Source organism: Aptenodytes patagonicus, chromosome 5, assembly GCF_965638725.1.
Source record: "Aptenodytes patagonicus chromosome 5, bAptPat1.pri.cur, whole genome shotgun sequence".
Taxonomy (NCBI): Eukaryota; Metazoa; Chordata; class Aves; order Sphenisciformes; family Spheniscidae; genus Aptenodytes; species Aptenodytes patagonicus.
This window is the reverse complement of record NC_134953.1, coordinates 9,193,949-9,207,102: the sequence shown is the minus strand read 5'-3', so window position 1 is coordinate 9,207,102 and position 13,154 is coordinate 9,193,949. Positions and strand designations below refer to the sequence as shown.

General features: G+C 43.3%; 1 protein-coding gene across 7 annotated transcripts in view; it reads right to left on the bottom strand.

Annotated features, from left to right (window-relative positions):
- NDST2 (N-deacetylase and N-sulfotransferase 2) overlaps window positions 1–13,154 on the bottom strand; it is a 143,503-nt gene that overhangs the window by 87,800 nt on the left and 42,549 nt on the right. For 2 of the 7 annotated variants that reach the window (XM_076338488.1, XM_076338495.1), the window contains exon 1: window positions 5,254–5,469. The exons of the other annotated variants lie outside the window; for them this stretch is intronic. The gene's annotated coding sequence lies outside the window, so the exon portion shown is untranslated. Of the gene's footprint in view, window positions 1–5,253; window positions 5,470–13,154 lie in introns of those variants that run through there. 7 annotated transcript variants of the gene reach the window in all.

Below are 13,154 nucleotides of genomic sequence, written 5' to 3'. Positions count from 1 at the left end.
TGTTATACTGCAGTGAGATTGTGTTTATAGGAGAAGAAACTGCAGCTTGTCCTGTACTCATCTGCAACATAATATTGCTCAGTCAGTTATCCAAAAGCGTATTACAGAGGAGGGTTAATAGTTTCAGGGTACAGTTCAACAAGGAGCATAAACCAATGTTAGTGGCTACCAGCAAAAAAGGTGGACCCACATCCCTGGCTATTCATAGCACACTGACATCGAACACCTATTCAGAAATCCAAAGTTAGAGGGAATAGTACTTACGTTAAAGAGATTAATCCTACTTCTTGTCATGCCTCCTGTGCTGTATTTTGTTTTACACTTTTTCATTTTGATTTTGTGTTCCAAATTTGGGTTATGGCAAGACAACAGGAACTTCAGTTGCTATGCATAATGTAAAATAAACAAATAAAAAGGAGAATTCAATGCTTTACATCTATAGATAATGCAAGCACCAATACTATCTGCACGATGTTTAGGCACAAAAAATCAGGCAGAAAATCAGTCTCAGACACTGACCAAGGTAATTTTAAGTATAAAGTATGCCAGATGCAACAGAGTGACTTGGACAGGGATTACAGGCAAAAGCAAATGTTGAGTACCTGAAATTGTCACATTTTTTCCAGTCAAACCTTCACAGGTATTTAGCAATTATTCAAATCTCCCCATCCCCGATAAGCAGTAATACTGCACATCTGAGTCTTTTAACTAGCAGCCACACGGTTTATGGAGCAGCAGCTCTGCCAGGTGAGGGGAAATGATCGCCTGTTGTGCTAACCTAGCACAGAAACACATTTTGTCTCAGCTGGAAATTGTTTTTACACAACCAGTGCTCTCAATACACTAGAAAATAGCTTAGATACCTGATAGCATAGATTTTAATATTCTGACTGTGGATACGGCCATCAAAATCCCCACTGCCTCTCATTCCTCACACACTTAATATGTTGATTTAATTATATTCCTGTAATTCAGTTTACATTTTACAGGAGGCAAAAGGTAGAGAGATTCCAGTAAGTGACACTTGAGATAAGTGAATGAGCAACTGGAGAGCACAATGCTCATTCTTTGCATATAGACCAGCCTATAATAGAAGGGCTTAAAAATTCACTTGACCAGAGCTGGTAAGAAGCCTTGGCAAAAGCTAAACTAAAATTAATTTTCCAGACTTTAAGGTTATAAAGGTAACTTGCAAAGTACAAATCAGTGGAGAGCTGTCTTCGTAAATCCATGGACTGACAGCTTCAGCCTGCTGCTCTGCTCAGGGCTTTTTCCCCAGCGAACAAAGCTTTGCCCATCTGCACTGATTGGGGCACCAGGCAGCAGGGACAGGAGTGGAGCTGAAGCAAATGAGTTCCATGCTGCATTGCCTGGGAAAGCTCTGAACGGAAACCCAGGCACTGGTCACTGAGGAAAAGGCGAAGTAAAACATCTAGCAAACAGAAGGAGGTTTAGAGCTGGATCTTCCTCCAGCTGCCTGTATGTAAATAGCAGCCAGGAGGCTTTAGGGCGAGATAAGAAAATGACAAGCTCTGGCTACTGTTCAGATGAGAAAGGAGGATGGAAAAATGATGGTAGCAGAAGAAAAGTACAGCAGGGAAGGACTGCAGGGAGGAACCAACACATTTATGGAAGAGGTAAGCAGCAGAAGGAAAGGGGCAGACAGATAAAAGACCCAGATAACGCTGGGAAAATATGGAAAATAATTTAGATAACCTAATTTCCACTAAGGGACAACTTGAGTGAGACAGGAATAAAAGACAAAAAAAAGGGATTACAAAAAATAACCAAATGAAGAACAGTCAAATTATCCAGCAAATTTTCCTAGTCTTAGTGCAACAATTCATTAGATCGATATTTTAATGCAGAATTAGTAACTTCTCTACACGATCGAGCACTCTTTGTCAGAGACGATATAATGACAGATAACAAGAAATTTAGAATAACACGTTTGACAAATTCATTTTAATTCTCTTCAAACTAGCTGCAGCATTAACTAAGATATCATTTAAACGTATTAAACAGGAAGTTAGCTAGCAATCTGTTGCATGGGCTTAATCAGCAATACAGAATTATTCCGTTCCTGTATGCCACAGCAGGCATGTCAGTAAGGTGTTCTTCAGCCCACCTAGTTGCTGGATATAGTATCACTATCTGCTGATGTTCCTCATGCTGCCATTTTTTTGTCCAAAAATACCATTTATGCCTAACATTAATTCCTAGGCTCAAAGATTCCAGGCACATGGGCACAACGGACTGCCCGCATCCAAGGTCTCCTGTGCTACGCGACACACGCCTCAGGATCCACGATGCTTTATTGCAACAGAGACTGTGGAAGACTGAACAAATTCACTGATGGAAAATTACTGAGTCCAACGGCAGAGGACAACACTGCCACTCTGGATTTCCTTCACTTTGCTGCATTTCCAAATCCAACTATTTTTGAGGCTTAGGGAAGATATTTCAGAAAGATCACAGATTCAGAAAGCTTGGATTTGAATAAATAGTGGAAGTTGACATTAAATCACACAACATTTGGGTGTTTGCATTTTGGTTTTAGTGTTTATATTTTGTACAATGTAAAGGCTAGGTCTCAGGTGTGCCGGGCTACCGCAGAATTCAGAAAGAGTGAATTCAAGAAAGAAAGACTGAATATGAGAACTAGACACTATAATCAAAACCTAAGGCAAAGGGTAAAACCTTTAGGATTTCCATAGCTAGGGAATTCATGGCATTTTGCCTCTCTAGAAAAATCTAGACAGTAGTATACTAATAAACCATGTCAGCAACAGTCAACCTTCAGAATAGCAGAAAAAAAACCTGTAAGAGAACAGTATGTACCAGGAGGGATCACTGGATTATAGTAGCCACCACCTAAGCACCAATTTCTGAAGCCAGGAGGTATTTCTAGGTATAATAAAGAAAAAAAAAGTCTCCTTTGGTGGTTAATAGTACTGACCACAGTATATTAATGAAAATCTTAGAACCCATAAAACATCTGAGTGACAGTTTACAGAGGAGCAGTTACAAAACCAGTGTTTTGCAACTCTGAATCTAAAGTGAGTGGGACATTAAAAAATTTTCCAAGAATAAGTTATCCAAAGACCAGATGGAATGAAGCAGAGAAGCTATCAGATGTGTCCCAATAATAAAATTTATTGTTGTTGTTGTTGTTGTTGTTGTTGTTAAGTCAGTCCAGTTCTCATTAGGGAAAACATTAAAATAAAATTAAAAAAAAAAAAAATCAAGTAAAGGTCGATCTTGGTGGGGGGAAGAGAAGGAGGCATTTCAGAGGGCAAAGCGAATCTAAATACATCCACGTTGAAAACTGGAATATCTTTTTCCAGAAGTTAAAACTTGTCAGAAATACCCAGAAAAACTTTTGACAACCTCTAAAATTATTAGCATAACAATCCTCACAAACAGAGTGGGCGAGAAAGATTGAGGATTTCATCTCATGCAAACTCATAAGCAGGTAGGAGTATATTTTTTTCACAGAGGAGGTAGTATCTAAATCAAAAAACCTCAGCAGGTTAACAGAATAAATGGAAATACACGTGCAAGCCTTGATGTCGATGCTGTTTCAGCTCCCTCAAAATCACCATGTTAAAACAGATGGTCACCCTTTCCTCTATCCCTTACAAATGGTAACATGAAGCTGAGTGCCTATTAGGAAGCTAATCCCAAACTACAGTATCATCCTGCATCCCAGTGGACTTTCCCCCCTTTTTTCCTCCCTGTATCACTTTCTCTCAACTCCATCTGACATGGGTAATGTATTTATGGTAAAAAGAATCTGCTTCAGTGGTTTATTTTTGAAAAATCTACGTTTTTTGCAGTACCCCAGCCAACCAAGTTCAAAACAGGAAATCGAAGTCCTGCATATTATCTCATATGACTAAAAGTCATGGGTAATCAGGTCCACTATGCATGTATCCCTAGCTTTGGGGACAAAAATACCTCTACAATCTTTACAATAAACTAATTAAAGAATGGGATGGTATATTCATACATATTTCATATACATATATCTATTTTTATTTTGTATGTATTGACATACACACGTGCCTTTCTGATGCAGGAATTAAAAAATTCCCTTTTAACACACCAGTGGCTGAACAGCTACCATATTAGCATTTTAGAAGTGGCTTGCACAACAGGAAAAGCGACCGCACGGTAGGAAAACTCCAGCAGGGAGACAACAATCCAACAACAAACAGGACATAAAGCATCAAATGGAAAGTGAACTCTTGAGGAGCTAAGACAGATGCAAAAACCGTTGGTGGTAGCATGGAAAGATGTATTTGTTTAGCAAGTTTAGGAACATATAGAAGGTGTGGAAATATTTATCAGTGCAATGCTCTGAAAAGACATACTGAAAGAAGGAGTTCACAATCACTTATCAAGCACAGCTTTTCAAAAGCACCCAGAACAAATGTCCGCATATGACCTTAAACAAGTTGAAATGCCATCCACTAAAGTATGCCACCAGTATTAATTCCTATGCTGGTACGCTCCTGACACAGGGGGTTTTAGCAGAAAGCTCACAAAAATACTTTCCCTCTCCCCACAAGTGTGTGTTCGTGGAACACTTCTAGTTGGAAAAAATGTCTGAATTTAAATTCTAAAGTCTAAATTTACTAACCATTACTTCCAGAAGCGAAATCCACACACCTATCAAACAATGCCAGGTATTCACTTCTCCCAAACTCTAAGTGGTCATCAGTCAAAACAACTCCTCCAGTAAAAAAGACAAGCTTAAGCCTTTCAGCATAAGCTGAAAATTCTCCTGATCCCCTCTAAAACCACAGTTATCTTGCATGAAAAGTAACAAATCACAACAAAGAAATATTTTCTGTGTAATTTTACAGTGCTATCGCTTTGATTTTTCTGCTTTGTAGCTCCATTTCATGCACTTCAGCAGTATCCCCAACATCACATTTCAACCCTGGGCCTGTCAAGATCCGCATTTCCACATATTTGTTATTAAAAGGTACCTTATTCAGAAGGCTGTTTTGACACTGCGCTAGTAATACCGCACGTAGGCAACCAGTGCATACAGGGACTGTTAGAATCCCACTAAACAGACTCTCCTGCTAACTTCAGCATCGCAGCCACGAAACCAGGCAAGTCAGACTGCAGCAAAGAAATTCCACTTCTCGTGTGACATGGCACCAAGATGAAGGCTAAAAGAAATATATACGAGAGGAACAGGTTATGCCAGAGCATGCATTGTATTCATTCATTCCTTACCTTTCCCTTTACGTTGAGGAGGTTACATCACCCCTTGAAACACATTCATTAGCGGGAGCAAGTCTCATACACAAATCTTTCTTTCCCTGAGTGCTTTGGGGAAGCGGGAGCATGCACTCAAGTGAGCATTCATGCCTCAGCCAGCTTGAGGACAAGGCTCTGCACCAAAGTCCTTAAGACCTTCTCACGGCTGCCGATTTCATCCACGGAACTGAAAGAGCATCTCAGCAGGACACTGCCAGCCTCCTTTTCAGCTCCCTCTCGCTGACTGCCAGTCTCTGGCAAGTGAAATGTCAAGAACCAGGCAGGGGCGGTGTTTGGAGAAGGAGGGATAAGAGATTCTCACCATCCATCAACCTCAAAACCTATTCAGCCGACAACTTGAATGGAACTGGCATTTCATTCTCCATGGTAACAAGAGATGGAAGGAGGTTGGAAAAAGAGAGAGAGGACAGACCCGGGAAAATCTGATGTTGAAGAAGCAGGGAAAGTTGTAAACTTTGCAACTTCTCTTTGCTGTGCAAACTGCATGTAGAAGAGGGAAAAGCCCCTTCCTTGCCTGCACAGTCCCCAAGACAAGCTGTCCCACAGCCACGATGAGGTGCCCTTTCTGTGTGCAGCGTACTGATGTGGGGGGAGGAAATCCCTTATTCTGCACCAGTCCTCCCCAGAGGAAAGACAAATGCCTCTTGAACACTGGGAATGAGGGAAAGCTGCAGATTATTGCCCCACAGAAAACAGAACCTCCTGAAAGGGAAAAGATACTGGCGTTCCCTGTACAGTACTTCGTGTCTACAGATTGAAGCCACTGATGCCGACTCAGTCTGTGTGCCAGCACTGACCACAAACTGGAGCAGAGAATTAGCATCATCCCCTTTGCCTGCTTTGCATCTCACGTGGAAGTAAATGTTTGTTACTTCTATTATGCTGAATCACTTAGACACAGAGAGAAACAGGGTGTTTCTTTTCCAAGGCACACCAAAATGAAGCATGGAAACAGCTAGACTTAAAATGCAGGCAAGCACCTTTGCTGAGCTCACGGGAGCTCTGGGTAAGTCAGTTCTTATTAACATTTCAGGCCTGGCCATCTTCTAAACTTTTTTTTCCTGCTATTTTACATTCATAACTTGAGCTGTCACAGCTAGAATGTGCACAACAGGGAAATTACATTTGGATTCATGCACATTTGTGTTCCAAGCTGGCCCCATGCAGCTACTGAAAGAGTCTCTGGCTAAAGCACTTATGCAAGATAACCAAACAAAGGACTGAAAAGCTCTGCAAATCCTGGCTGCTGCTGCTGCCATCTTATTTCTTTCTCAATTCTTTACACAGATTCTTTCCTGAAGGACACATTTAAATCTCCCTCCCCCACCTAAACCCACCACCTCTCAATTCCGAGTTTGTTCTCACTTTTGTATTGCATATGGGACATGCCGTTGTGTGGTACTTTTTTATAGCCTTATCTATGCAGTGAGCTTTTTGTTAAAGGTGACCTGCAGAGTTGTTTTGAATTCTCCCAGTAGTCCTCATGTATCAGAAAATATGCTGAAAAATCATAGTTTTTTTTAAAACTATCAATTTTTTTTCATTGTTCCCATTTGAATTTTGGACATTCAGCTTTTAGTTTCTTACATAAGTCTTTACCATTCATGACATTACAACCCATAAGGCATGTTAATACACACCCCTATCCACTGAACTTCAGCCTTTATCCACCACCGACCATTTCAAAGCTGTGTGAATACATTCTTGCTTTTGAAAAATACTTCCCTCCTCTGAAAAAATGTGTTTTATTTTCTCCTTTGTCTTCCAAGACACTGATTCTTGGAAAACACAAAAGGGAACCTGGGAGGGAACAATCCTACAGTCCCTTCACTTCTGCAGCCACTTTCTATTGCTCTCCAACTCATGTTCCCAAGTCAGCCTTTTCCTTAGGTAAAAGAGGGCCTATTTACCTTTTGAAATGTATTTCAGGTGCATGGCTTAGAAGTACTTTCCTTCAATTTAACAAGAAAAAGAGAAATGAGACCGTTCCATTCTCTCTCTCCCAGCCAAAGCCAACTAAACTGGGAGTGACACGCATCAGTTGGAAGATGTCAGCCTCCTACCAGTCTAAATAAGCAAATAAATGCTGTTAAATGCATCCGCACAATCAGACGAATTCAGTTCTTTTCACTTACTTTTGAAGATATTTCAGAATTCCAAGGAGATATTTCCATCCCTTTTAAAAAATATTCTACCCACATCTATTAAGATGAAGATATTTAACATAAAAAGCTTTTTATGTTCCTTTCATAGAACAATCTCAGAGTACTTTGTTATTTTCCTTTGTTACAGGAGCACAAAAAGGAAAGAAGGTATTTTTGCCACTTGTCACAAAGCAGGATCATCTTCTCTGCACTTGCTGTTCACTGAGTTTCACCTTGATCCTCTTGAAGGTTTGAAAGCATTGTTGTTTATCTATAGCTCAGGGAAGGGATTTTCTTTCTCTCTGAAGTTGATTCTAAAGTACTTCAAAGACTTGCTGTCTACTAACATCATCCACTTGTCTTCCTGTGATCCAAAAGCTATACCTCTATCAATGCCTCTATGCAAACGCACGTATCATGGGGAATAAACAAGAGGAGTTAGAGACATGCGCACGCCTGCAGGGCTACGACCTTATTGGCATCACGGAGACGTGGTGGCATGGCTCCTGGGACTGGAGTGTTGGGATGGAGGGATACAGGCTCTTTAGGAAGGACAGGCAGGGGAGACGAGGAGGGGGTGTCGCCCTCTATGTCAATGACCAGCTGGAGTGCGTGGAGCTCTGCCTGGGGATGGATGAGGAGCCAACCGAGAGCTTATGGGTCAGGATCAAAGGGAGGGCAGGGACAGGTGACATTACAGTGGGGGTCTGCTACAGGCCACCCAACCAGGAAGACCAAGCAGATGAGGCCCTCTATAGACAGACAGGAGCAGCCTCACATTCACAAGCCCTGGTCCTCATGGGGGACTTCAACCACCCCGACATCTGTTGGAGGGACAACACGGCAGGGCATAAGCAATCTGGGAGGTTCCTAGAAGGCGTTGATGATAACTTCCTTCTCCAAGTGATAGAGGAGCCAACGAGGAGAGGTGCTATGCTGGACCTTGTTCTCACCAACAAAGAGGGGCTGGTAGGGAATGTGAAGCTCAAGGGTAGCCTGGGCTGCAGTGACCACGAAATGGTGGAGTTTCAAGATCCTTAGGGCACTGAGGAGGGCGCACAGCAAGCTCACTACCCGGGACTTCAGGAGAGCAGACTTTGGCCTCTTCAGGGATCTGCTTGGTAGAGTGCCATGGGACAAAGCCCTGGAGGGAAGAGGGGCCCACGAAAGCTGGGTAATATTCAAGGATCACCTCCTCCAAGCTCAGGAGCGATGCATCCCAACAAACAGAACTCAGGCAAAAACGCCAGGAGGCCTGCATGGATGAACAAGGAGCTTCTGGACAAACTCAATCACAAAAAGGAAGCCTACAGAAGGTGGAAGCAAGGACAGGTAGCCTGGGAGGAATACAGAGAAATTGCCCGAGCAGCCAGGGATCAGGTTAGGAAAGCTAAAGCCCTGATAGAATTAAATCTGGCCAGGGACGTCAAGGGCAACAAGAAAAGCTTCTGTAGGTACATCAGTGATAAAAGGAAGACTAGGGAAAATGTGGACCCTCTATGGAAGGAAACGGGAGACCTGGTTACCCGGGATATGGAGAAGGCTGAGATACTCAACGACTTTCTTGCCTCAGTCTTCACCGGCAAGCACTCAAGCCACACTGCCCAAGTTGCAGAAGACAAAGGCCAGGACTGGGAGAGTGAAGAACCGCCCACTGTAGGAGAAGATCAGGTTCGAGACCATCTAAGGAACCTGAAGGTGCACAAGTCCATGGGACCTGATGAGCCACATCCACAGGTCCTGAGGGAACTGGCGGATGAAGTTGCTAAGCCACTGTCCATCATATTTGAGAAGTTCGTGGCAGTCCAGTGAAGTTCCCGCTGACTGGAAAAGGGGAAACAAAACTCCCGTTTTTAAAAAGGGAAAAAAGGAAGACCCGGGGAACTACAGGCCAGTCAGTCTCACCCCCGTGCCCAGCAAGATCATGGAGCGGATCCTCCTGGAAACTATGCTAAGGCACATGGAAAATAAGGAGGTGACTGGTGACAGCCAACGTGGCTTCACTAAGGGCAAATCATGCCTGACAAATTTGGTGGCCACCTACGACGGGGTTACAGCATTGGTGGATGAGGGAAGAGCAACTGACATCATCTACCTGGACTTGTGCAAAGCATTTGACACTGTCCCGCACAACATTCTTCTCTCTAAATTGGAGAGACATGGATTTGACAGATGGACCACTCGGTCAATAAGAAATTGGCTGGGTGGTTGCACTCAAAAGAGTTGGGGTCAACGGCTCCATGTCCACGTGGAGGCCAGTGACGAGTGGCATTCCTCAGGGGTCGCTATTGGGACTGGCGCTGTTTAACATCTTTGTCGGCGACATGGACAGTGGGATTGAGTGCACCCTCAGCAAGTTTGCCAACGACACCAAGCTGTGTGGTGCGGTCAACACACTGGAGGGAAGGGATCCATCCAGAGGGACCTTGACAGGCTTGAGCAGTGGGCCTGTGCAAACCTCAAAGTTCAACAAGGCCAAGGGCAAGGTCCTGCACATGGGTCGGGGCAATCCCAAGCACAAATACAGGCTGGGCAGAGAATGGATTGAGAGCAGCCCTGAGGAGGAGGACTTGGGGGTGTTGGTTGATGGGAAGCTCAACATGACCTGGCAATGTGCACTCACAGCCCAGAAAGCCAACCATATCCTGGGCTGCATCAAAAGAAGCGTGACCAGCAGGTCGAGGGAGGTGATTCTGCCCCTCTCCTCTGCTCTGGTGAGACCCCACCTGGAGTACTGCGTCCAGCTCTGGGGCCCCCAACATAAGAAGGACACGGACCTGTTGGAGCGAGTCCAGAGGAGGGCCACGAAGATGATGAGAGGGCTGGAGCACCTCTCCTATGAAGACAGGCTGAGAGGGTTGGGGTTGTTCAGCCTGGAGAAGAGGAGGCTCCGGGGAGACCTTCTTGTGGCCTTCCAGTACCTGAAGGGGCCTTCAAGAAAGCTGGAGAGGGACTTTTAACAAGGGCATGTAGTGATAGGACATGGGGTAATGGCTTTAAACTGAAAGAGGGTAGAGTTAGATTAGATATAAGGAAAAAATTCTTCACTATGAGGGTGGTGAGGCACTGGAACAGGTTGCCCAGAGAAGTTGTGGATGCCCCATCCCTGGAAACATTCAAGGCCAGGCTGGATGGGGCTCTGAGCAACCTGGTCTAGTGGAAGGTGTCCCTGACCATGGCAGGGGGGTTGGAACTAGATGATCGTTAAGGTCCCTTCCGACCTGAGCCATTCTGTGATTCTATACCTATAGAAATGGAGAGCTTTCCCAAATCCATTCTAGCAGCACGCTTTAGGCAAGGGGGAAGACACTAACAATGTTACCAATATTCAGAAATGTGCCAAAAAGCATTCCAAGAGCAGAGAGCCGTACCAACCATACTGTCCTACTGTGCATTTTCCTACAGCCACCAGAAAGGGAATGCCTCTCACCAACGAGATACACATTTTGGAAACGAATCCACTATGAATTGGCTAAAGCTAGCATATCAAAGGCACCCTACCAAGGGGTACTGAAGTGAGGAGAGAAGCATGCCCACAGAGAATCAAGGTCTTACCCAGCTTCCCAGAACAGAATAATCAACAGTACAGCACAGCCAACAAGGACTGCCCACCATGCGCGCCTGTCATGCAATAATAAAAGCTGGAATACAGCAATAGCTTCAGGCTGGCTGAGAACGAAGCTGACTCTAGTTCTGATCGAGTTTGGTGGTCTCCACACAGCTCTTGCATTACAAAAGCTACCATCTCAACTGGCAGCGATTTTACAGAGAAGCGAACCAGTGGTGAACCTGAACCAGTGGTGAATCTCACTAGTGGGATGGCATTGGCAATGGCACATCATGGCATCCTGTATTGCACCTGCTCGGGGAACAAACAGATCTTCTGCTGCCACAGTTGTGAACCCAGAACTAAATTCACTTTTTTCAAGTAGATGCCTGCTCCAAAAGCCTTGTCATGCCTACCAAGAAAATTAACATGTGAAGTGACTACGCTGTAAGAGTGATATGATTTAGCAGTAGAACGCTTTACTACAGCTATTCCCCGAAGTACCACATTAAAATAGGGAAATGAGCAATCCTGTTCTACATTAAAAAAAGAAAATAAGTACATTAAAACTTAGCAAATATGCCAAGTTTTGAGTTAAGTATCCATCCACCGACGAACACAGCTGAGACTGAGCCAGAATTCAGAGTGTCCAAGAGAAGATTTGAAAGGTGTTTTAATACAACAGAGAGATACCCCAGCCCCAGACTGACTTGCCTGACACGTGGAAACAGTGGAGACCAAATACTCTCCTGTTCCTGCTCACAACCTTGGGGGAAGCTCAGTCAATCAGATACTCCCCGTCCACAGGTACTCACAGAGACTGCTACTATGCCATAAATTAACACAACAGCAAAACCCCCTAGTTAAAAGCCAGAACAGTGGAGGGACTGGCAGGGCAGCCACGAGTCACTGTTCACCAAGATGCTTTTCTGGTCCTCAATGCCCTCTTATTTCATATAAACCAGAACCCTTCAGCCCCAGAATAATGACATCAAAGAAGGAAAGAGGGCATTTATCAAGCTGTCAGGGCAAAAGACTCAAGTCCAGCAATCTCCACCCAGGCCAACAGCTACCCCACTGAATACCATGGGCAAAAAAAGGCAACGTCTCAGGCTTCTACACCTCTGAAGCTACAATTCAGAATTTTTTTTTCTTAAAAAGGAATTTTTACTTCTGGGATTAAACAACACATTAACTTATCATCACCATCTGAGGAATAAACACCCATTTAGATTTCAGGTCAGAAATCACTCACCATCACAGAAATAATTTATGCAGTTGTTCGGTTAACAGCTTTGCAGGTCCTGTCAATGTCAAAAGTTCATCTGCTGTGGGAAAGGAACATTTTTTTTTGGTTTGACATTCCCAATTTCATTTCAGCTAAACAAAAGACAATTTCTAATAAACATGGCAAAAGAACTACAAATTTATACTTATGAGCATCATGGAATAAAGCTCATATTTTACCTGGCTGAAATGCAGAAGTGAGAAAGAACAAGCAAAGAAGACAGATACTCAATGATAAAGATTCAGAGGACCAAACAGTAAAAATACTACACATGAATCTTTCCAAGCATACATTAAAATGGTTTCTGGGAATAAAAAAGGCTAAAAAACATGACTAGAAAGCACACAAAAATCTTCCAAGATGTCCAGACCCCAAAAAATTCTGAGGACAGCATTCTGGAAAGCCAAAGCATCTTGATTTAAATTGACAACCATGGCTGAAATATCTCTGAGCTATTCTCAATACGAGTTATTTCAAGGTAGGAATATGGACAGAGAGTACACAGACTGAGTTGACCTGACAACACAACACGTGTGTCATCAGTAAAAGAACACACCGTACCACTGAATTACCAGTCATTTCCCACTGCAGCAGACCACCCCCAAAGGGGAGGGATGGACTTCATGCATACAATTTTATCAAAACATATTTCTCTAATAAGAAAAATGATGCTAACTCCATAGCTTCCTAACTTCAAGTTTGCCACAAAATTAATCAAAGAGAAGAGTTTAATAAAAATCTCTTCAAAAGAATCAGTCTTATTTATTCGGACCATCCCCATAAGGGTAAAGATCTTCTGAATCCCATGAGATTGAAATTTTAACATACTGTAGGTTTTTTTTCTTTTTTTTAATTAGTGTTTTAAAAACTTTTCATA